At 41.6% G+C, this 26164-nt stretch overlaps 1 long non-coding RNA gene across 1 annotated transcript in view; it reads left to right on the top strand.

The window, feature by feature from the left end:
• The first annotated feature begins 1119 nt into the window (after positions 1-1119).
• The window catches only part of LOC140205547 (uncharacterized), a 276487-nt gene continuing 251442 nt past the window's right edge, over positions 1120-26164 (top strand). The window contains exon 1 of the long non-coding RNA XR_011887871.1: positions 1120-1207. This is a non-coding gene — a long non-coding RNA (uncharacterized lncRNA). The remainder of the gene's footprint in view (positions 1208-26164) is intronic.

Below are 26164 nucleotides of genomic sequence, written 5' to 3'. Positions count from 1 at the left end.
TTTATTAATATGTTAAGTCAAAGTCATTCATTTGCCATATGAAGACTGGTTTTCTGTTGAGTTTGGTTCAACTGTTGAAGGTGGGATTACTAGTGGTAAAGACAATGTACTTATGTTATTATATAGTGCATTTGGTGTCACTAATTTGGAGTGAAACTCTCGGCATTCAAGTCTGTGAAGTGGGACCTGCATCTACAACCTTCATCAAGAGTTCCACTATTTATTCAAGGCTGATATCTAGTTAAAATAAAAAAAATATGCTAAAGTGCTATCTTCATAGAATAATCTCTTAATTTAGAGTCCTTTCTGAGGGTACTAACTCCTTTAAAAAACCTCTCAAATCACATTGAAGACAAAAGGGGAATATGATAATGTAGAGGCACATAACAAGCAAAATTATCCATTCAAATTTATTGTTGCTACTAACATGCAGAGATTCGAAGTGGCCCACAAGTTCTTACTGATTAGGGAAGTTATGATTTAGTTGTATCAGAAATCTTCTGATGTTATTTGATGTGTATTATTTACACATTGGAGGGCACATGACTTAGTTACTTATTGTGACTGATTAGAAGGATGTTTGGCCCTTCAGGTCAACACCAGCTCTCAGCACTGATTCTATTTGTCCCTTAGTCCCTTCTTATTTCCCTTTGCATTTGTAGCTTATTTTCTCTTGACTTACCGTCAATTCCCCTTCCTTCCTTTCCTCCGGGCATTTACAGCAAGCATTTAATTTCATTTTTATTTTATTTAAAGTTACAGCACAGCAACAAACCCAACAAGTCTGTGCCTGTACCACCTACAGGCACGATATGTTGTAAACAGTGCAATAAATTTAACAGTCCATTTATTGAGCAACAAGTAAGATGAGGTGGATATATTTTTCATCATTGCATTTTTCCATAAAACTGATAAGATGGATGTGGTAACACTGTACTTATCTTTTTGTTGGATTAGATAGAAGGAAACATATTTTTACGTAAAGGGGGATTCCCTGAGAGTAAGATTGAATATTTAATTCTGACTCCAGTGTGAATTTTACTCAAAAGCTTTTAACTATGAATTTGATGCTCTAAATTCCTAATTATATTTAACTTATTTTCAGGCAATGTATGAAGAAGAACTCATCTGATTGTGTTGACTGATGTTTTGAGCTGCATTGATGCAGAATATTTCACTTTTTGTAGAAGAACCCAGAAAATGACTTGTGAGTATATGAATTGAATAGCAGCTTTCTTTCCCCCCTCCCCAATATTGTGAAATTAAAAAGCTTATTTGTAAATTTTGACAATTACATTGTGGAAATTGTGCTAAATTGTATTAGTTTAATTTTTACTATTGGTCATTAAAGTCAGCATTATGATGGGCCTGTGGTTATTCAACCTGCTGAGTTTAGTAGTCAGACTGTATCGCAGATGATCCATCTGCTATTGTCAGTTTTCCTGTTAGAATCTAACAGAGAATTGGATTTATGAGACTGCATCTTGTGGGCTGCTGAATCAGTGTCATGACAGTTACTTTGGCTGAGCAACAATTTTTGCTGCACATTCTTGTTGGAGGTAACATCACAAGATTTGTGATAATTGGAAACAGTTAGAAAAATTCTGAAAAATGATCTGCAGGATACATCAGAAGATTCCATTCAGGTAATCAGCTAAGGATGGACATATATCAAACCAATTGCCAGCTGCTTGAATAACAAACATTGGAAATGAGATTTTGATCTATTCCATGCGTGTCAAACAACAGGGAAGTGTTTGATCCTTCCCAGTGTATTTAAACATAACTAAGAATGAGTGATATGAACTTAGTAACTTAGTAATAATTCAATCCTGAATCATGATGTCATTGCTGTTATGAGGTTCTGTGTTTCTTGCAAATATCAATGTTGATGATTTAATGAAATTGATGTGTCTTTTAGATAATATTATAAACCACCTACAATTTACCGTAACCTATCACCTTGACTGGCAAAGTAATGATTATGGTCTCGAACTTTGTTAAATGGAAGATAGAAAAATATAAAACCTTAATATAAGTAGCTAGAATCATTCAGCAGGGCAAACACCACCTGTGAAGGAAGATTTGAGGTTAACAGAGCCAATGGAAGGTTCATTTGTCAGCTGCACTAAGCCCTCATGCCATTCCTGTGGCCATACTTACATTTCTCGGTTCTGGAGATCGATCAACCTGGGGATCTGGATTCTGTGGATGAAGCTGCAAAAATTGACCATGATTCAGCTGATAGATCCTGAGACTCCAGCCGTAGAACACCCAAATGACCCTTTGGCGTCTTTCCAAAGCTTTTGAATAATATTGAATTGTCTCTGATAATCAGACAGTTCTGAAAAAAATCAAATACTTCTTAAAAAAAATTGAAAAAATAGGAAAAATACATTCAAGAAAATCTTAACACAACTAAAATTAATTAAGAACATGAAGATTGTTTGTCTTAGTGCGTTATTCTATGTGAACTGCATAAAATAACCTGTTTTTAAAGTGGAAGAGCTGTTTCACTTGGGCAATTCCAGTCTCTCAACCTCAGAAATCCAAGCCCAGTGGTTTGAGTAGTGTCACAATTGGAGTCTTCCTAGGTTGCAGTGGATGACCATGACTTCTTCTGTGCCTTTTCATGCCCTTCACTCTCCATAAATTGTTGCAAAGCCACCTTCCTGACTGTTGAGTCTCACTCCGAAGCCATTCAGCCAGAGCTGCCTTTGCATACTAGTAGAAACATGTCCTTCTCTCACCAGGGTATGAGGCCCACCAGCAGCACTCACTAGGCCCAATAGGAACATCATTTTGTAAAATGAAAATTGCTATCAGCATCTGCATTTCAGGTATTGTCTGTCGAAAGAGCTCATAGGCCAAATTGTACTTAACTCTGGCTGATCTATAGAGATCCATCAGCTACATCTTTCACAAGGGTCAGACTTGTGCACTAAAATATCAGAGAGCAACTTGAGTCAGTTATATGCAGCTATTAATTCTGTTTTGATTCATGATTAGGAAGGGTGAATGGAAATCAGAACTTAAGGTTTTTCACTTTCCATGTAATTAAGTAGACTTCTGTAACCCATTTAATTACTTTTATGTTTATGGGGTGTATCGTGTGTCTGTGGATGGGGTAGTACCTTTGGTGAAAGGGCTTCTTGTATAAATTCTGGGGAAGCATACTTACCTTTCGTCCCCACTGGACATTCAGCTCTCAGCTATGGCTCCAAGTAGCTGTTTGCATGCGAGAGCAGACACATCCTGGTATTCAGCCTCAACAAGACCAAAGACATAAAATTACTTTAAATTACAAAAATAAATAGTGTAAAAAAAATGATGAGGTAATGTTCATGGGTTCACAAATTTGATGGTGCTGAAGAAGCTGGTACTGAATCATTGTGGGACTTCAGGCACAGGGCCCTCTTTCGTGAAGAAGGAGATACAGGAGGAATGGGAAGAGGGCATATCCCGGATGGTGAGGGTTTTTAGTGGCACATGCTGCTGCCTTAAAGTACCGCCTATTGAAAATGTTAGTGATGATAGGGGAAGGCTTTTCCTGTGATGGAGATGGCTGAGTCTCTAACCTTCAGCACCTGCTTCCAATCCAGTGCAGTGAAACCTGTCAGCCTGTGATGTAACCAGCCAGAGTATTCTCTACCTTACATCTATAGAAACCTATGAGTCTCTGATGACATACAAAATCTCCTCAACTTCGAATGAAGTTCTAAATTGCCCACCCAGACACAATTCATATCATAGTCGGAGACTTCATACGGGTTTGTTTGCAGAACTCACTGTGCAATTATCATCAGCATATAACCTGCAGTTGGCGCATGGCCAAGTGGTTAAGGCATCGGTCTAGTGATCTGAAGGTCTCTAGTTCGAACCTCAGCTGAGGCAGCGTGTTGTGTCCTCGAGCAAGGCACTTAACCACACATTGCTCTGCGACGACACCAGTGCCAAGCTGTGTGGGTTCTAATGCCCTTCCCTTGGACAACATCAGTGGCGTGGAGAGGGGAGACTTGCAGAATGGCAACTGCCGGTCTACCATACAACCTTACCCAGGCCTGCGCCCTGGAAACCTTCCAAGGTGCAAATCCACGGTCTCACGAGACTAACGGATGCCTATTACAACCGGCAGTACCAGGAGTCCCAACACACATGGCCACTGCTAAACTATGATTAGAAATGCTGGTTGTTCCATGCTCAGACTGCATTGTGGGAAATCTGATCAATTGGCTGAACTTCTCTGACCTGCACACAAGCATCATTGATCAACTGGCTCAACAACAAGCCTCCAGAGATGATGACAAAAGAGGGGTGGTCACAGGAGGCAAGGAGTGGCTACGAGATTGCTTTGAGTTGGTGGACTGGGCCCTGTTTAAAGACGCATCAGAGGGTTTGAATGAATACACAATGGTTGTCATGGGCTTTATAAAAACAATTGTAGATGAGTGTGGCCCTACAAGATCATTCGGAGTCTTCCCTAAGCCTTGGATGAACCATAAGATCTGCAGTCTGCTGAGGGCCATCTCAGTGGCATTCAAGTCTGGCAATCAAGTAGAATACAAGAGGTCTAGGTACAATCTCCGGAAACAATCTCACAAATGGCAATTCTGGACCAAACTTGAATGACGGAAGGGTGCACAACAACTGTGGCAGGGCTTGAATGCTCTTGCATCTCACAAAGTGAAACCAAGCAATGTCACACAGGTGACATCAAGGCTTCACTCCCAGATAACCTCAATGCCTTCTATGCTCGCTTTGATCATCAAAACGTGGAGGAAACATAATGAACTCCACAGCCTCCGATGACCCTGTCCATCTCTGAAGACAATGTGAGAGCATCCTTCAGGAGGGTGAACCTGCAGAAAGGATCTGGCCCAGATGGGGCACCTTGCCTGATACTAAAGACTTGTGCTGATCAACTGGCTGGAGGGTTCATGACCTTTTAAATATCTTTCACCTCTTGCTTTGCCAATCTGGGTTACTCACCTGCTTCAACCAGACTTCAAATATACCAGTGCTTATGAAGGATGTTGAATGAGTATCCTCCTGTGGAACCTAGATCAACTGTGAGGAAGTGCTTTGCAAGGTTGGTAATGAAGCGTATCAACTCCTGCCTGAGAAGTGACTTAGTTCTGCTCCAATTTGCCTTCAGGCACAAGAGGTCCACGGCAGATGCCATTTCTTTGGCTCTTCACTCAACTCCGGAACATCTGGACAACAAAAGTACACACAGTACATCAGGATGTTCTTTAACAGCTCAGCATTCAATACAACCATCCCCTGAAAACTAATCATTTAGCTTCAATAATTCTTTGTGTAATTGGATCATTGATTTCCTCACTTGCAGACCCGAATCAGTTCAGTTTGGCAACAACATGTCCTCCACAATCTCTATCAGCACAGGTGCATCTCAAGGCTGTGTGCTTAATTCCCTGCTCTACTCACTTTATACTAAATAGTGTGAGGCTAAGCACAGCTCCAATGCCATATTTAAGTTTTCTGATGCACCACTGTCAGCTGAATCAAAGGTGGTAATGAATCAGAATACAGGAGGGAGATTGAAAATCTGGCTGAATAGTGCCACAACAATCTCTCACACCGTGTCAGCAAGACCAAGGAGTTGATTGTTAACTAGAGGTCCATGAGCCAATGTTCCTTGGGCGATCAGAGGTGAAGTGGGTCAGCAAGTTTAAATGTTTCATTGTTATCGCTTCAGAGGATCTGTCTGGGGCCAGCATGTAAGGGCAATTATGAAGAAAGCATGGCAGCACCTCCTTAAAAATTTGCAAAGATTTGGCATGACATCTAAAATTTCTATAGATGTGTGGTGTAGAGTATATTAACCTGTTGCATCATGGCCTGGTATGGAAACACCAAGGTCCTTGAACGGAAGGTCTTACAAAAGGTAATGAATCCCAGTGTAATACAGGTAAAGCCCACCCCAGCATTAAACACAGAGCATTGTCGCAGGAAGGCAGCATTCATCATCAAGGACCCCCACTACCCAGGCCACTCTTTCATTTCACTGCTGCCATCAGGAAGAAAGTATAGGAACTTCAGGAACCGCAGTACAAAGTTCAGGAACGGTTATTACCCCTCAACCGTCAGGCTCTTCAACCAGAGGGGATATTCGTTTCTTATTTATATTTTCTCTTGTATTTGTACAGTTTGTTGTCTTTTGCGCATTGTTTATCCATCCTGTTGAGTGGGTTCTTTCTTTGATTATTTTGTGTTTTTTTTTGGATTTACTGTATATGCCCCAAGAAAACTAATCTCATATGTGACATGTGTGTACTTTGATAATAAATTTACTTAAAACTAAAGCAGCTGGCATGCCATCTTCGCAATTGCATCAGTGTCCTCCTGTTATTCAATGGTTGCCCAAGCTAATCTACCCAAATCTTAGCTGAGGTCAGTGTAATTTGGGGCAAGAATGTTGAAATAATACTGTCTGTGTGACTTGACCACTCATTGTTAAATCTGCAGAATCACTGGGGATTGTATTGTCTCAGCTCTTTATCAGTAATGGCTTGCTAACATAGTAGTACTGTATAACTGCAACTCTTGTTTTTCAACATGTCCCTCACCTAGTCTGCTTATATCTGTCTGTGTGCCTGTCCCTTATCTAATGTCGACCTATTTCCAGCTCCTTCTACTGAAGTGTCTGTCATGCTGTCTTCTGCCTTTAGCCTGTTTCATGCATTGATCTCCCATCTCTCAATTTCTGGTACAACTGTCTTGGTGATATTTTAACTGTTTGTCTGTTTGTCATTCAGCCTCCCTGTTGACCTTTCTCTCACTCTCTCTCTCTAATAATCTATCTTTCTGTCAGTCTACGCTCACTCAGTATATCTTTATTTACCTTCCTCCTGTCTTGGTTTTCATTCTTTTTTTACATTTTTCTAATTTAAACTACTGAAAACACTGATAGCTTTTAGTGAAATATAAAAAAATGTAGTAAAAATTTGTTGCAGTGCCAATGTGAAGATGGAACATAGGACAACAATTCATCAGCAGTAGCTGTTCAAGGGGAAAATGCATTTCTCAGGGCAAACCTAGGGGTGCCATATTGACCATATTGTGAGAATAGATATTTAACAGCAAGAATGATTTTATTTGATTCAACTATATCATAATCTTTGGCCAAATGAAAAGATGATAATTAAAGCAGACTACGAAGGGTGATTGATAAGTTTGTGGCCTAAGGTAGAAGAAGTCAATTTTAGAAAACCTAGCACACTTACATTTGCACACTTAGTCCAATGGTCGTGGAGCATACGGATCCCTTCTTTGTAGAAGTCCGCGTCTTGGTCCTCCAGAAAGTGGTCTACAGATGAGTTATATAGCTCTCATTACACGCACGTGCAGTTCAACTCTTTGAGTGATTATGCAGAAAGTCTAAAGTTAATAACTCATCTCCTTCTACCTTAGGTCACAAACTTATCAATCACCCCTGCAGTGGACCACTTTCCCATAAATATAGAAAGCTGAAGGGTGACCTTGTAGAGATATTTAAAGTCATGAGGGGTGTATATAAAGTTAATGATCACAGTCTTTTGTCTAAGGTCTAAAACAAAAGGGTGTATTTTTAAGGTGAGAAGGGAAATGTATGAAGAGTACTTGAGGGACAAATTTTTTGAACAGAAGTGGGTGGTTATGTGGAATGAGCTGCCAGAGAAAGTGGAAATGTCAGGTGCTATTACAATGTTAAAAGAACACTTAGTCAGATATGCAGTATGTATAAAAAAGGTTCAGAGCCAACTGCAGGCAAATGGGACCACCTCAAATAGGCAATTTAGTTGGCATAATTGAGTGGGGCAGAAGGGCGTGATTCTGTAATGTTCAAATCTAAGAATCCAGATGAATTTGGTGAATTTGAGAATAATTTCAAATGTACAAAGGCAACATCCAGTAAATGCTAGAAATCTGAATTAAAAAAAAAATAGAGAATGTTAGATAAGTAAACAGCTTCTGTGAGAGGAAAATAGTTAACAGGCCGAGGCAGCGTGTTGTGTCCTTGAGCAAGGGACTTAATCGCACACTGCTCCAGTCCACCCAGCTGAAAATGGGTACCGGCAAAATGCTGGGGGTTAACCTCGTGATAGACTGGCATCCTATCCGGGGGGGGATTCTCGTACTCTCATTTGCTTCATGCCACGGAAAACGGCATAAGCACTGGCCTGATGAGCCTATAAGGCTCGGGACAGACTTTAACTTAAACTTTTTTGAATCAATAAGCTTTTATCTGAATGGGTAGTTCTTGAGACAGAGAAAGATAACATGAAGTGGGTGATGGACTACTTTTGGGACAAAAGCATGGAAGGGGAGACATTTGGAAGGGGAGACATTGGGAAGGATGGACATCAGGAGAAACATTTCATAGTAGAAGACAAAAACACAGTAAAGGAATAAAAGAAAAAATGGGTCTAGACTCTCGAAAGTGTAAGAGGGAATAATGGCAATGCTGTCTGAAATTAGCCTCTATGGTTCTTCATTTAATCGTCTGGGATATATTTCATTCAGGACTGGTAAATTATCGCCTTTCAAAAATATTTAGCTCTAATATACTTTCTCTTTTACTGTGTTTATCCCATCCAGCTTTTCACACCTTTTCTATATAACTGGAGTGTGTATCACTGCCCATTGTGAAGAAGGTCACAAAGTATAAGACCATAAGACAAAGGAGCAGAAGTCGGCCATTCGGCCCATCGAGTTTGCTCCACCATTTTATCATGAACTGATTCATTCTCCCATTTAGTCCCACTCCCCTGCCTTCTCACCATAACCTTTAATGCCCTGGCTACTCAGATACCTATCAATCTCTGCCTTAAATACACCCAATGACTTGGCCTCCACTGCTGCCTGTGGCAACAAATTCCATAGATTCACCACCCTCTGACTAAAAAAATTTCTTCGCATTTCTGTTCTGAATGGGCGCCTTTCAATCCTTAAGTCATGCCCTCTTGTACTAGACTCCCTCATCATGGGAAACAACTTTGCCACATCCACTCTGTCCATGCCTTTCAACATTCGAAATGTTTCTATGAGGTCTCCCCTCATTCTTTGAAACACCAAGGAATACAGTCCAAGAGTGGACAAACGTTCCTCATATGTTAACCCTCTCACTCCCGGAATTATTCTATTGAATCTTCTCTGTACCCTCTCCAACATCAGCACATCCTTTCTTAAATAAGGAGACCAAAACTGCCCACAGTACTCCAAGTGAGGTCTCACCAGCGCCGTATAGAGACTCAAGATCACATCCCTGCTCCTATACTCTATTCCTCTAGAAATGAATGCCAACATTGCATTCGCCTTCTTTACCACTAACTCAACCTGGAGGTTAACCTTAAGGGTATCCTGTGCGAGGACTCCCGTCCCATTGCATCTCAGAACTTTGAATTTTCTCCCCATTTACATAATAGTTTGCCTGTTTATTTCTTCTGTCAAAGTGCATAACCATACACTTTCCAACATTGTATTTCATTTGCCACTTCATTGCACATTCTTCCAATCTTTCCAAGTCTCTCTGCAGACTATCTGTTTCCTCAGCACTACCGGCCCCTCCACCTATCTTCGTATTGTCAGCAAACTTAGCCACAAAGCCATCTATTCCGTAATCCAAATGGTTGATGTACAATGTAAAATAAGCGGCCCCAACACTGATCCCTGTGGAACACCACTGGTAACCGGCAGCCAACCAGAATAGGACCCCTTTATTCCCACTCTCTGTTTCCTGCCAATCAGCCAACACTCTATCCACGTATGTAACTTTCCCATAATTCCATGGGCTCTTATCTTGTTAAGTAGCCTCATGCGTGGCACCTTGTCAAAGGCCTTCTGAAAATCCAAATATATAACATCCACTGCATCTTCCTTGTCTAGCCTACTTGTAATTTCCTCAAAAAATTGTAATAGGTTTGTCAGGCAGGTTTTTCCTTTAAGGAATCCATGCTGAGCTCTGCCTGTCTTGTCATATGCCTGCAGGTACTCTGTAACCTCATCCTTGACAATTGACTCCAACAACTTCCCAACCACTGATATCAAGTTAACAGGTCTATAAATTCCTTTTTGCTTCCTTGCCCCCTTCTTAAGTAGCGGAGTGACATTTGCAATCTTCCAGTCCTCCAGAACCATGCCAGAATCTATCTACTTTTGAAAGATCATCGATACTGCCTCCGCAATCTCCACAGCTACTTCCTTCAGAACACGAGGGTGCATTCCATCTGGTCCGGGGGATTTATCTACATTTAGACTATTCAGCTTCCAGAGTACTTTCTCTGTTGTAATTGTGACTGCGCACACTTTTCTTCCCTGCCACCCTTGAGTGTCCGGTATACTGTTGATGTCTTCCTCAGTGAAGACTGATGCAAAATACTCATTCAGTTCCTCTGCCATCTCCTTATCTCCCATTACAATTTCTCCAGCATCATTTTCTATCAGCCCCATATCTACTCTCATCTGTCCTTTACTTTTTATATTCTTGAAAAAGCTTTTAGTATCCTCTTTGATATTATTTGCTAGCTTCCTTTCATAGTTAATCTTTTCCCTCCTAATGGCCTTCTTAGTTTCCTTTTGTAAGCTTTTAAAAACTTCCCAATCCTCTGTCTTCCCACTAATTTTTGCTTCCTTGTATGCCCTCTCCTTTGCTTTAACTTTGGCTTTGACTTCTCTTGTCAACCACAGTTGTATCCTTTTTCCATTTGAAAATTTCTTCTTTTTTGGAATATACCTGTCTTGCACCTTCCTCACTTCTCGCATAAACTCCAGCTGCTGCTGCTCTGCCGTCTTTCCCGCCAGTGTCCCTTTCCAGTCAACTTTGGTCAGTTCCTCTCTCATGCCACTGTAATTTCCCTTACTCCACTGAAATACCGACACATCAGGTTTCAGCTTCTCTTTTTCAAATTTCGCAGTGAGCTCAATCATGTTATGATCACTGCCTCCTAAGGGTTCCTTCACCTCAATCTCTCCAATCACCTCCGGTTCATTACACAATACCCAATCCAGTACAGCCGATCCCCTAGTGGGCTCAACAACAAGCTGTTCTAAAAAGCCATCTCGCAGACATTCTACAAATTCTCTCCCTTGAGATCCAGTGCCAACCTAATTTTCCCAATCCACTCGCATGTTAAAATCCCCCACACATCATAACACTGCCCTTCTGACAAGACTTTTCTATTTCCGGTTGTAATTTGTAGTCCACATCACTGTATCTGTTTGGAGGCCTATAAATAACTGCCATCAGGGTCCTCTTACCCCTGCAATTTCTTAGCTCAACCCATAAAGATTCTGCACCTTCCAATTCTATATCACCTCTTTCTAATGATTTAATATCATTTCTTACCAATAAAGCCATGCCTCCACCTCTGCCTACCTTCCTATCCTTCCGGTACACCGTGTATCCTTGGACGTTCAGCTCCCAGAGACATGCATCCTTTAGCCACGTCTTAGTGATGGCCACAATATCATACCTGCCAATCTCTAGCTGTATGACAAGATCATCCACCTTATTCCTTATGTGGCGTGCATTCAAGTATAACACCTTAAGACCAGTATTTGGTACTTTTCGCTTTGATTTCACTGTAACTTTATTGCACTGCAACTCATCCCAAAGGCTACAAATTTGCCCCATCACCTGCCTGTCTTTCCTGACATCTTTACTGCTCACTATCTAGATTTATTTCTGTTTTCCTCTTCCTCCACTCTATCATTCTGTTTTCCATCCCCCTGCCAAATTAGTTTAAACCCTCCTTAACAGCTCTATTAAACTTTCCCACCAAGATATTGGTCCCCTTCGGGTTCAGGTGTAACCTGTCCATTTTGAACAGGTCATACTTCCTCCAGAAGAGATCCCAATTATCCGAGAATCTGAAGCCCTGCCCCCTGCACCAGTCTCTCAGCCATGCATTCATCTGCCTGATCCTAGTATTCTTGCCCTCGCTAGCATGTGGCACAGTTAGCAATCCCGAGATTACTACCCTGGAGTTCCTGCTTCTCAGCTTCCTTCCTAACTCCCAGAAATCTCTCTTCAGGACCTCCTCTCTTGTCCTATCTATGTCATTGGTACCAACATGTACCAAGACAACTGGCTGCTCACCCTCCCCCTTCAGAATATTCTGGACCCGATCCGAGACATCCCGTACCCTGGCACCTGGGAGGCAACACACCGTGCGGGTATCTCTATCAGGCTCACAGAATCTCCTGTCCGTTCCCCTGACTATGGAATCCCCTATGACTACCGCATTCCTCTCTCTTCTCCCTCCTTCCCTCCTGCACAACAGCGCCAGGCTCAGTGCCAGAGACCCGGTCACCGTGGGCGTTCCCTGTCAGGTCATCCCCCTCAACAGCATCAGGAACAAGATATTTGTTGCTGAGGGAGAGAGCCACAGGTGTGCTCTCCACTATCCGGACATTTCCCTTCCCTCTCTTGACAGTGACCCAGTTTTCTGACCCCTGTAGCCTAGGGATGACTACCTCCCTGTAGCTCCTGTCTATCACCTCTTCACTTTCCCTGATAAGCACTAGGTCATCAAGCTGCAGCTCCAGATCCCTAACACGGTCTCTGAGGAGCTGCATCTCAGTGCACCTGGCACAGATGTGGCCATCAGGGAGGCTGGAGGTCTCCCAGTATTCCCACATCTAACACCCTGAACAATGCACTAACACTGCAGGCATGCTATCTGGTTCTACAGGAATCAAACAGGAAAAATAAGTCTACTCACCCACTTACCTCGCCAAACGGATGAACTTTTTAAACCTTTAGCTCATACCGTTAGCTGTGAGACCCCCGCTGCTCCTGTCTGTCCGAGCCGATTCGCGAAGTGGGGAGGGGAGTAAAACAAAAAAGGGTGGTGCTTCGCTCTCGCCTCTTCCTGTTTACCGCCGAAGCCCGTTGAAGCCAAAGCCCTACACTCTGCTACTGCTCACTCTGCTGCCCACTGTATAGGGTGGTCTCCTTTTTAAACTCTCCGCGCTGTCCTGTTACATCACGCGCCTGCGCAGTCTTGTCCTTCTTGCACTCGAAGAAGATTTTTAAAAAAACTGCCTTCCTTCAGAATTCAGCTCCCACGCCGCTCTGTAGTCCCGATCTAAAAGAAATTCATTCGGTAATAATCTTACTCATATTCCTAGCCACCATACATAAATAATCTTTTTAGTAATCAATAGGTCGTTTTTAGTTATCCTTTTGCACTTGCTGAATGTGCATATCATGGCCAATTTATTTTTCGTGTCTTTTTGCTTTTCTAATTTCCCTTTTAATTTCCCCTTGACTATATCTGTGCTTTTCTTAGTTTCCACAGCAGTAAGTTCATTGTTCCTGACATTGTCTTATCCTCTGTGTATTTTGTCATCCAGGGGACTCTTCAACTGTCCTCAACTCCTTTTCGTTGACAGAACAGCTTCACTCTGAATCCTTGGAATCCCCTTCCTCAATGCTTTCCATTGCTCTGACACTGATTTACCTTTGAGTCACTATTTCTGGTGCAGAGTTGCTAAAGCACTCCTTAGTCCACCATAATTTGCCTCCCCTCGATTTAATGGCGGGCTAAAAGCTGCTGAAAAATTGTCAGAAAGATTGCTTCAGCCTTTTAATGGGGAAAAAGAGGAAAAAAAAAGGCAAAGAACATTTTCAAATCTTCAAAGTACATGGCAGAAAAGTGCAGGAAATCAAATCTGTATGAAGAGGAGCAGCAATGCTGTGATATTCTGTTAATAGATTATGATGTTATAAGTCCAATTAAACCTACTGAAACAGTAATAACTCAGTGGCTATTAATTTCTTTGTACCATGAGTAGGAAGGGTGATTAGAAACTGAGAATTTATTTTTTTCTACCTCTCCATGCAATCAATTAAAATTCTGCATGCTATACAATTAATTGCAATGGTAAGGGTGACTGCTTTACGTCATTGCAATCATAGGGTCGGTATTCTGACTGCAAAGTATATGCTTCAGTGACTGTTAAAGGCTATGTACAAGTGCACTTTTGGCACCGTACTCCAATTAGTCATCTCTGTGCAGGTACTATAGGCAGCAAATTGATCAAGGGGAAATTCATCTTCGATCCGTAACACTAGAACTCTGCACCTAGTAGCAAATGTGAATTATATTCCAATGAAGTCAAATATTGCAAACAGATAGCAACTTGCAGATGCCACTATGAATGTGTGTGAACTTGTGGGCACGTATAACCATATAACAATTACAGCACGGAAACAGGCCATCTCGAGCCTATAAAAAATTTCATTCCTTCTGGGGATGTGAAGAGTAGCCATCTTTTACTTGGTAATGCATTCCTGACATGCTCAGTAATGCATATTGACAGTTACCCATCACATCCTTGTCGTTCCCCACCTCCTTCCCTTTATTCCATAGTCCACTCTTCTCTTCAGCCCGTTATCTCTTCTGCTTTCCAACTACCCCAGTTTCTCACGTCATCCCAACATCTCCCACACACTCACCTTACCCCCTTTCACCTGGTCTCACATATCATCTGTACTCTTTCCCCTCACCACACCCCACCCAGCTCTCTCCTTTTCCTGGCTTTTGCTCCATTCGTTTTCCGTCCTGATGAAGGGTCTTGGCCCAAAACGTTGATGATTTATTCTCCTCCATTAATGCTGTGTGACCTGCTGAGGTCCTCCGGCATTCTGAGTGTGTTGACAGTGAAGGGTTTTATTTTGTTTTCAGCAGAATGGGTGGTATCAAAAACAAGTTTGAGGTTTGAAATGAGAGGAAAGATTTTGAAAGGGGAAATGAGGGTCAGTTTTTACACTGGAAGCAGTCGATATCTGAAGTGCACCTGCCAAAGGAGGTGGAGGAATCAGGTATACTTGCAACATTTAAAAACATTTAAACAGGCACCTAAATAGGAAAGACATAGAAGGATATAGGTTTAGTTTGGGCAAATAAAGTTAATGTAGATGAGCAGAAAGGCTAGCATCAGCATGGAAGATTGAATGGATAAATTCTATGCTGCACAATTCTGTCTATAATTCAAATTTCAAAATAAATGTATTATTGAAGTTTGTATGTGTTACATATACTAGCTTGGGACTAGATTTTTTTGCAGGTATTTACAGGGAAAAGAAACACGGTAGAATTTTATTTTAAAAAATGACAAATATGATTATATGATATATATGTACAGTATCTGAAATACATCATATGGAAATGTTTGTTTGATGGTGAACTTCAATAAAAAATAAATTACCAAAAAAAATGTAGTAAGTCACAGGTGCACATATAGAGCTAGGGTGCCTTAGATGTTTGCACAGAACTGTAGTAATTTTATGTAATGCAGTGTACCGCTGTCACCCAAAAAAATCACGATGTATGTGAGTGATGTTAAACCTGATTCTGAGAAGGATCTCTGTTGTGGACAGAGAGTGGGAAGCAGGCAGGGAAAGGGGAATTATGATTGGGAAAAGGGGAAGGGAGATAAGATGGAGCGGGAAGCACCAGAGAAAAATTCTGTAATGATCAATAGACCAATTGCTTGGAATCAAATAACTTTGCCTGGTGCCTCAGGGCTGCGTGTGCAGCACCCAATGCACCCCCTGCCCCACACTCCTCCCATGGTGCTCCACCCTCACTATTTCCAACATTGTGTGCTCCTACAGATGGACAAACTTGCTCTCTGCTCCACATTGACAAATACAGTGCTTGGCCTCCCGTCCCATGATCCTCTCATATCCCTTTTGACAATCAACTTTCCAGCTCTTAGCGCCATCCCTCTCCCTCCTGTCTTCTCCTATCATTTTGGATCTCCCCCTCTCCCTCCCACTTTCAAACCTCTTACTATCTCTTCTTTCAGTTAGTCCTGATGAAGGGTTTTGGCCCGAAACGTCGACTGTACCTCTTCCTACAGATGCTGCCCGGCCTGCTGCATTCACCAGCAATTTTTATGTGTGTTGCTTGAAATTCCAGCATCTGCAGATTTCCTCGTGGCTGTGTAAAAGTCTTCGGCACCCTAGCTATATACATGTTTAGAAGACATTTGCACAGCATTGTATACAAAACAGACAAATATTTGAGTTTCTCAAATGTGTTCAGGAAAGATTCCTAAATCAGTACATAGAAGTCCCAATGACAGAGTGTGTGATACTTGACCTCTTATAGAGATCACAGAAGAGGAGGTGTTTGATATCTTGAGGCAAATTAGGATGGATAAATCCTTCGGGCCTGACAAAGTGTTCCTTTGGACCCTGTGGGAGGCAAGTGCAGAAATTACAGGGACCCTAACAGAGATTATTTAAAACATCCTTCGCGACAAATGAGGTACTAGAGGATTGGAGGATAGCTAATGTTGTTCCGCTGTTTAAGAAAGGCTTTGAAATAAACCAGGAAACTATAGGCCGTGGAGCTTGACTTCAGTTATTGGAAAGAATTCTAAGGGACTAGATATATGAGTATTTCGATAGACAGGGACCGATCAGGTATAGTCAGCATGGCTTTGTGCATGGCAGGTAGGTCATGTCTAACCAATCTTATAGAGCTTTTTGAGGAAATTGATGAAGACAAGGCAGTGGATGTGGTTTATATAGACTTTAGCAAGGCATTTGACAAGATCTTATATGGGAGATTGGTCAAGAAAGTTCAAACACTTGACATTCAAGATGAGGTAGTAAATTGGATTAGATATTGGTTTTGTGGAGAAGCCAGAGAGTAATAATAGATGGCTACCTCTCTGACTGGAGGCCTGTGAGTAGTGGAGTGCTGTAGGTGCCGGTGCAGAGTCTATTGTTGTTTGTCATCTCCATCAACTGTCTGGATGATAATGTGGTTAACTTGCAGATGACACCAGGACTGGGGGTGTAGTGGACACCAAGGAAAACTAACATGGCTTGCAGTGGGATCTGGATCAAAAAGGGCTGAAAAATAGCAGTTGGAATTTAATGCAGACAAGTGCGAGGTTTTGCACTTTGGTAGTACCAACCAGGGTAGGTCTTACACAGTTAGTGGGAGGGCACTGGGGAGTGGGGTAGAACAAAATGATCTTAAATTCAGGTCCATAATTCATTGAAAGTGCTGGTAAACAAAGTAAACAAAGACTTTGGCATATTGGCCTTCATAAATCAAAGTATTGAGTACAGGGTATGTGATGTTATTTTAAAGTTGTATAGGACATTGTTGAGGCCTAATTTGGAATATTGTGTGCAACTTTGGTCTCCTACCTATAGGAAAGATGTAAACCAGGTTGATGAAAGAGTGCAGAGAAAATATATAAGGATGTTGCCAGGACTGAAGGACCTGAGTTATAAGGAAAGATTGAATAAGTTGGGGGAGATTTGACAGAGATATACGACATTTTGAGGGGTATAAATGCAGTAAATGCAGGCAGGCTTTTTTCTCTGAAGTTAGGTGGGACTACAACTGGAGGCCACGGGTTAACGGTGAAAGTTGAAATGTTTAAGAGGAATATGAGGGGAAACTTCTTCACTCAGAGGGTGTCAGAGTGTGAAATGAGCTGCCAGCGCAAGTGGTGCAGGTGAGCTTGTTTTAAAAATTTAGGAGAAGTTTGGATAGGGGCATGGATGCAGGGGTATGGAGGGCTATGGCCCAAGTGCAGGCCAATGGAACTCGGCTGTTTAAATGGTTTGGCATTAACTAGATGGGCTGAAGAGCCTGTTTTGTGCTGTACATTTCTATCATTCTGATAAACACCAATGTGCAAAAAGAAGAAAAACTGTCCAAATAAAAATAATCCTTAGAAGTGAGTTGGTAGATGGTAGAATCAGTTCAGAGTAGTGGTGCATGATGTTGGCCACACTGATTCAGGAACCTGATGGCTATAAGGTAATAAATCTTTCTGATCCTCGTGGTTTGGGATCTAAGGCTTCTGAGCCTCTTGCCTGATGATAGTAGTGAGAAAAGGGCATGGCCTGGATGGTGGCTGTCTTTGATGGTAGATCTTGCTTCCTTACGGCAGCTCTCCATGTAAATGTATTCAATGGTGGGGAGGGCTCTGCCTGTGATAGAATGGGCTGTACCCACAACTTTCTGTAGCCGTTTGTGTTCCTGGGTATTGGTTTTGCATTACAGGCCATGATGCAGCCTGTAAGAATACTCTCCACTGTCCATTTAGCAAAGTTTTTGTTGATACTTCGCCCATCTCAAAGAAGGCTTCAAGAATATGTGAATATATCAGGTCTGATGATGCAGCCAGGACCCTCATATCACATATAACCTAGAGTTGTGAAAGTCTTACCCAGTGATTGATGCATCTGCAAAGCCCAGTAAGGCTGGTGCTTTGGAGCTAATTACATTGTATTCAAAGGTATGTTTACATGCACGCTAGTGATCAATAGGATCTTGCTACTGTTTCATTTGACAGGGAAGTGAAAGCCTTGAAACCTTGCATACAACTCTGACCAATACCTACACCTCTCCTCGCCTGAAAACTGTTGAAGTTTGACCGGGGTGCCACTGTTGCTAGCTTAATTTGTGTTGAAAAATGTCTGAAAAATGAAGAATATCAATAATTCTGTGTGGAGACTCCAGAGATTCCCAGCCTTTCCTGGCTTTCCTCACAAACAGAGCACCATCGTTTGTGCACACATTACCAGTAGGAGATGAGAAACAATTATCAATAGAAGAGACTAATGTCCTGAGTTATAGGGTTATGCAGTTTTTCTGACAGATATGCAGTCAGCTATCAGGACATATTTGTCCTGTGACAATATGTCAGACACCAACTTCTAACACCACATTGACTGCTGATGTATCTAATGATACTTTATGCAGACTCAGCATGCCAGTCAAACCAGATGGTTTTGATTTTGGAAACTTTCCAAAATTTCCCTGGGACAAGTGCATCTCTCGCATTTGCTCTGTAGGAGTATTGGTAGGATTAATCTCTGGATTGAATGTCCACAATTGTAATGCTGAGGTCTAATTATGCCATGTGGTGCTTTGTTTTGCATAGTAGTGAGATACTGTGTGTTTCTGGTGAGCATCTCCCTGACTGCAAATTCTAAATAGCTATGCTGATAGTGGATGAGAATGAGGTGTTGAAGGCAGCAGCACATACAAAATGCTGGCGGAACTCAGTGGGCCTCCTGTATTTTGTGTGTATTTTCTGGATTTCTAGCATCCACAGAATGTCTTAAGTTTTTGAAAGCAGCTGTAAGTGTTCTTTAGGCCATTCCCATTCCCCATTTAATGAATAGGATTCAGCTTTACAGGGCAGCTTGTGTGAGTGAGTGAGTATGTGTGTGTGTGTGTGTGTGTGTGTGTGTGTGTACGCACTCCTGCCTGTTGGAGATGTGTGTGTGTGTGTACGCACTCCTGCCTGTTGGAGATGGGGGGGAGGGGGTTGCATAGGTTCTTAACCCGAGGAGGGTCTGAACTGTTATTTTGTCAGTCAACTTCATTTCCACTGAGGGAGCAGGATTGAAATCAGTTCTACATTGGGTAAGAACAGCCTCACTGATACTTTAAACCTGTTATTAAAACAAAAACTCCATGCCATCTTAAACACTTCTTCCCCAGGCAGTTAATTTGGTCAAACTTACCAGTTTGACCTCCAACCCTCCCTATCTATTGGATGGGGTCTATACCATTACTGCATTATACTGTAAACACGTTAAACTGCTTTTTATAATGCTGTTTACATTGTAAATACACGCTGCGATTTATGCACATTTTATTCCATATCCTTACTTTAATCACTATTTTTGATATAATTCTTTATAATTACTGAATGTTGTTGTTTTTGTTGCATGTCACGCCAACACAGCTCAGCAAAATCCTAATACAGTGCCTTGAAGAAGCATTCCACCCCCACAACTATTTTCACATTTTACTGTCTCATTTTCTAAATTTAAGATATATCGAAGTAGCATTTTTGTGCTCATCCACAAAACACTGTGATCATGTCAAAGCAAAAGAAAAATTCCAAAACCTGTCAGTGATTTACTAAAGTTCAAAATCCAAAATGGTGTGGCTGAAAACGTATTCATCCCTTTTGTAATTACTATGCTACCTTTCCTCAGAAGTAATATGTTACCTTACCAATTCACCCAATTTGTAGATGTAGAAAAATGGAGGATCACATGTTTTCGACAACTTCATAAGAATACTGTAAACACTTGCTCTTCCTGTAAGGTCCAACATAATGTAGATTTTCCACAGACCAAACCAAAATGAAGACAAAGGAGCATTCAATATGGCGATGGGCATAAAACCATCTCAAAGGCACTAAGCATACCTTGGAGCTCTGTATGATCCATCATGAAAAAGTGGAAAAAAATATGAAAGCACAGCCACACTGCCTCGGTCGGGCTACCCCTCTAAACTTAGTCACCCGAGAAGAATGGCACTTGTAAGAGGCCTCTGTGACACTTTTCAGTAGCAGGGACTGGAAATCTGGTCAGAATTGCTGCTGAATACAGAGATATCCTGGATAAAAGCCTGCTAGTCTGTGCCAGAAAACTTAAACTGAGGAGGAAGTTTGTCTTTCAGCAGGACAATGACCCAAAGTACACTGCCAGAGCAACCATGGGGTGGCTTCAAATGAAGAAAATTGATGTGCTTGAGTGGCCCAGTCTCAGTCCTGACCTTAACCCGATCAAACTTCTCTGGAATGACCTCATGATTGCTGTCCACTGCCGCTCTCCAACTAACCTGGCACACTTTGAGCAATTTTACAAGGAGGAATGGAATTTATGTGAACAAAAGGTTTGGGGCGGGGGGGGGGGGAGCTGAACACTTTCCCAAGGCACCGTACATCTGAATGTATATGGTGAGTATAGTTGATCCCTGATGCTTGGTCCTCTATAAACTACATGGGACTATAGATCAGACATTGTCCTTCTGATTTTGGGACCACAATCTAAACTATGGATGGGCTTTCAGTGTGGAAACAGGTGTAGAAGTGAGTAGTAGCACATGAGGCACCTGGATCAAATCCCTGCCTCTGTGAGCTGAAGTTGGTGGGATGACACTCCACAACAGGGGACCTGGTGGGTGGTAATGGGCATTGTACAGAAAACACTTGTTATTCATAACATGCACTAGTTACTCATAAAAAATAGACTCAACTGGATTTAATATCTGTACAATGATTTGGATTGTCTTAAGCATTACAACCTTTAATTTCAATGTAGTTTTATGCAGTGGTGAATGCAACAAATTATTTATCAGTATAATCATGCAGCAAACATAATAGGACTACTTGAATACAAATAATCAAGGAAGTTGCCAAGAGCTGAGGACTTGAATTATAGGGAAAGATTGAAAAGGTTAGGACATTATTCCCTAGAGTGCAAAAGAATGAGAGGAGATTTAATAGAGACATATAAAATTATGAGGGGTATAGATAGAGTAAATGTGAGCAGGCTTTTTCCACTGAAGCTGAGTGAGCCTTTAACCAAAGATCAAAGGCTAAGGGTGAAAGGTGAAATGTTTAAAGGAAACATGAGGGGAAACTGTTTCAGTCAGTGGGTGGTGAGAGTGTGGAACAAGCTGCCAGCGGAAGTGATGGATGCAGGACCAGGCAGATTAATAGTTGAGCATGGACTAGATGGACTGAAGGACCTGTTTCTGTGCTGTAGTATTCTATTACTCTACTTTCTGATTAGTAGGTCATCTGGACCACACTGACCTGCTTTCATCTCTGATTTTGTTAGTTCTGAAGGGATTGATGAACCTGGTGTGGAACTCGCAAACTCTGCCACATGTGGAAACTGCGGTGCTCCTTGGGACAGGTAGCTCGGTTGTTTGGAATTTTGCGTCCTGTTCCTAACTTTGCATTTGAGCTCTCCATCTTCTGATCATAAATGCTGAAGGGGTTACGTGCCATATGGTTACTTCCTCTCCATTCTGAGTATTCACTAGCTGGAGATTCCATTGATTCAGAGAGCTGTTATATTTTTCAAGGAGACTTTGAGAACTTAGAACATAGAAGAGTACAGCACAGGAACAGGCCTTTTGGCCCACAATATTGACCAGACTAACTGAATTAGGAATCAAATGCACCAAATATTGTTCATACAATATGACTGCATTTGCTGAACATTCATACGCCTGTCTAAGAGCGTCTACAATACTTTCCTCCACCACCATCCCAGGCAGCATTTTCCAGACGCCCACCACTCTGTGTATTTAAAAAAAAAATGTCCTGAACTTCTCCTTTGAACTTACACACCCTTACCTTAAATGCATCCTTGATGTGTTTACTCTGTTCTCCTGGAAATCTCTATCTGACGGAGTAGAGTTCCTGTTTCAGGGACTAGTGATGGGAATCTGGGCAATGTGACTTGCCCATTGGACGTACTTGAATATAATTAGAGTTTTGTTGTTGGTCAAGCAGAGAATGCTGGCCTTGGTTCAGCTATCCCATCAGTAGTTTTGGAGATATTTGCATAGAGAGTTTGGTACTGCTTCTCCAGAGCTTTGTGGTATTGACTTTAAATTTTGCATTACTCTGAAGTATACAGGAGCACAGATATTTTATGTGTTACACATTCTTTCTCAGAACTTAGGAGGGTAGTTGACCCATGGTGCATGTGCCAGCTCTCAAAGCTAAACCGTCCAACACTTAATCCTGATTATTTCCTGTAACATAGAACATAAGCCCATAAAATGTAGGAGCAGAATTAGACCATTTGGCCCATCAGATCTGCGCTGCCATTCCATCATGGCTAATTTATTATCCCTCTCAATCCCATTCTCCTGCTTTGTCCTCATAACCTTTGAGCCCTGGATTAATCAAGAACATATCAACCTCTGCTTTAAGTATACCCAATGACTTGACCTACACAGCCATCTGTAGCAGTGAATTCTACAGATTCACCATCCTCTGACTAAGGAAATTTATCCTCATCTCTGCTCTAAATGGATGTCCCTCTATTTTGAGGCTGTGCCTTCTGGTCCTTTATTCACCTGCTATGGGAAACATTCTTGCTACATCCACTCTTTCTAGGCCTTTCAATATTCAATATGTTAAAATGATATCCCCCCTTATTCTTCTAAACCCCAGCGAGTACAGGCCCAGAACTATCAAATACTCCTCATATGTTAACGCTTTCATTCCTGATATTCATGTGAACATTCTTTGTACCCTTTCAAATGCCAGCACATCTTTCCTCCGATAACAGGCCCAAATCTGCTCACAATACTCCCAAGTACAGTCCGACCAATAGCTTGTAAGGCCTCATAATTACATCCATGTTTTTGTATTCTAGTCCTCTCGAAATGGATGCTAACATTGCATTTGCCTTCCTACCACTGACTCAACCTCCAAGATAATCATTAAGGGATCCTGAATGAGAACTCCCAAGTAAGTTTCCTTTACACCTCTGACATTTGAATTTTCTGCCTGTTTAGAAAATACTTCACAGCTTTATTCCTTCTACCAGAATGCATGACCATGCACTTCCCTACACTATATTCCATCTTTCACTTCTTTGCCCATTCCCCCAATCTGTTTAAGTCCTTTTGTAAACACTCTGCTTCCTTAACACTATCTGCAACCCCTCCTATCCTTGTATCATCTGCAAACTTAGCCACAAAGCCATCAATTCTATCATCCAAATCATTGACATATAACATGAGAAGAAGTGGTCCTAGCACTGACTTCTGTGGCAAATTATTAGTCACCAGCAGCTACGAGAAATGGTCCCCTGTACCAAATCTTTTCCTCCTGCCAGTCAACCAATCTTCTTTCCATGCAAAGTATCTTTCCTGTAATGTCATGGGCTCTTTAAGCAGTGTCATGTGCAACACTTTGTCACAAGCCTTCTGAAAATCTAAGTAAACAACATCATCTGACTCTCCTTTGTCTATTCTGCCTTTATTTTCTCAAAGGATTCCCACAGATTTGTCAGGCAAGATTTCCACTGAAGGAATCTATGCCGACTTTGGCTTATTTTGTCAAGTGCCTCCAAGTACCTCCAAATCCTCATCCTTAATAATACATTCCAACATCTTTCCAACTATTGAAGTCAGGCTAACTGGCCTGCCTGGCCTAACTGCCTCCTTCCTTTCTTAAAGAGTGGAGTGATATTTGCAATTTTCCAGTCCTCTGGAACCAGTCCTGAATCTAGTGATTACTAATGCCTCCACAATATTTTCAGCTACCTCTTTCAGAATCCTGGGGTGTAGTCCACCTGGTCCAGTCAGTTTCCCAAGCACCTTCTCCTTATCAATAGTGACAACACTAATTTCCGATCCTGACAGTCTTGAGTTTCTGGCATTCTGCTATTGTCTTTCACAGTGAACACTGGCGCAAAGTACTTTATAAGTTCATCTGCCATATCTGTATCCCCCATTACTACATCTCAAGCATCATTTTCCAGTGGTTCACTACTTTTCTCTTTTACTTTTCATTTACTGTATCTGAAAAAAACTTTTTGTATTTTCTTTTATATTATCGCTTAGTTCACCTTAATATTTCATCTTTTCTTTCTACATGCCTTTTTAATTTTGCTGATGTAGGTTTTTAAAAGCTTTGCAATCCTCTAACTTCCCCCTAATTTTGCTGCATTATATGCCCTCTCGTTTGTTTTTATGCTGCCTTTGACTTCCCTTGTTAGCAACGGTTACCACATCATTCCTTTAGAATACCTCATCTTTGGGATGTGCCTTTCCTGTGCATTCTGAATTGCTCCCAGAAACTCCAGCCATTACTTTTCTGCCATCATCCCTACTAGGTTCTCCTTTCAATCAATTTTGGCCAGCTCTGTAATTCCTTCTACTGCACTGTAATACTGACATACATTCAATTTTAGCTTCTTCTTCTCAAACTGCAGTGTGAATTGTATCATATTATGATCACTATCTCCTAAGGGTTCCTTTACATTAAGCTCCCTAATCAAATTTGTTTCATTGCACAACACCGAGTCCAGAATTACCTTTCTTCTAGTGGGCTCAGCTACAAGCTGCTCTAAAATGCCATCTCGTAGGCATTCTACAGTTTTCTCAATCTACCTACATGTAGAAATCCCACATGCCTACTGTAACATTGCTCTTTTCACATGCCTTTTCTATCACTCATTGTAATTTGCATCCAACAGCCTGACTACAATTCAGAGGCTTTTTTCTAACTCTCATCTGGGTTTTTTTCACCCTTACTGATTTACTAACTCTTCCGATCCTGTGTCGCCTCTAAGGATTTGACATTTTTTTTTTTTACCAACAAGGCCACCAAACCCCCTCTGCCTACTTGCCTGTCCTTTAGGTACAATGTGTATCCCTGTATTTTAAGCTCTCAGCTATGATCTTGTTTCAGCCATGACCTAGTGATATCCACAACGTCGTACCTGCCAATCTCTAACTGCACTACGAGATCACCTGCCTTATTCTGTATACTGCCTGGATTCAAGTATAACACTCTCTGTGCTGTATTCATGATTTTTTTCAATTTTGCAGTACAGCTGTTTCCAGTGACTTCAGTTTTCCCCATCATCTGCCTATCATTCCTCATACTCTCACCACACACTGTGCCTATTTGTATGCCAACTGGACCATCCTCAGCTCTGTCACTCCCACTCCCCTCCCCCTGCCAAATTAGTTTAAACCCTCCGCAGCAGCTCTAGAAAGGCTGCCTGCAAGGATATTGGTCCCCCTAGGGTTCAGGTGTACAAAAAGGACAAGATATATGCAATAGCATCCCTAGAAGAGATATCAATGATCCAGTAATCTGAAACCCTGCTCCCTGGACCAATTCCTCAGACACAATCATCTGTGGTCGGGAATGGCAGGGAGAGTTTTCTTCTTTCTCCCGTCTGCGTGAGATGTGGGACTTCCGAAAGACTTTGAACTTTTTTTTACTGTGCCATGGCCTGTTCTTCATCAAGTTATGGTATTGTTGCACTGTTGTAACTATATGTTATAATTATGTGGTTTTTGTTAGTTTTTCAGTCTTGGTCTGTCCTGTGTTTCTGTGATATCACACCAGAGGAATATTGTATCAATTTCTTAATGCATGCATTACTAAATGACAATAAAAGAGGACTGCGTGTCCTCATAATTTAATCTAATCTAATCTACCAAATCCTCCTGTTCTTCCCCTCACTGTCACGCAATTTAGAGGATTATTACCCTGGAGGTCCTGCTTTTCAGCTTTCTACCTAACTCCCTTTATTCTCTCTTCAGGACCTCCTCCCTTTTCCTACCTATGCCCTTGGTACCAATATGTACCAGGTCTTCCAGCTGTT

This window comes from Mobula birostris, chromosome 11, assembly GCF_030028105.1.
Source record: "Mobula birostris isolate sMobBir1 chromosome 11, sMobBir1.hap1, whole genome shotgun sequence".
Classification (NCBI taxonomy): domain Eukaryota; kingdom Metazoa; phylum Chordata; class Chondrichthyes; order Myliobatiformes; family Myliobatidae; genus Mobula; species Mobula birostris.
The sequence above is the reverse complement of the archived record's forward strand: the minus strand, read 5'-3'. Positions and strand labels throughout refer to the sequence as shown.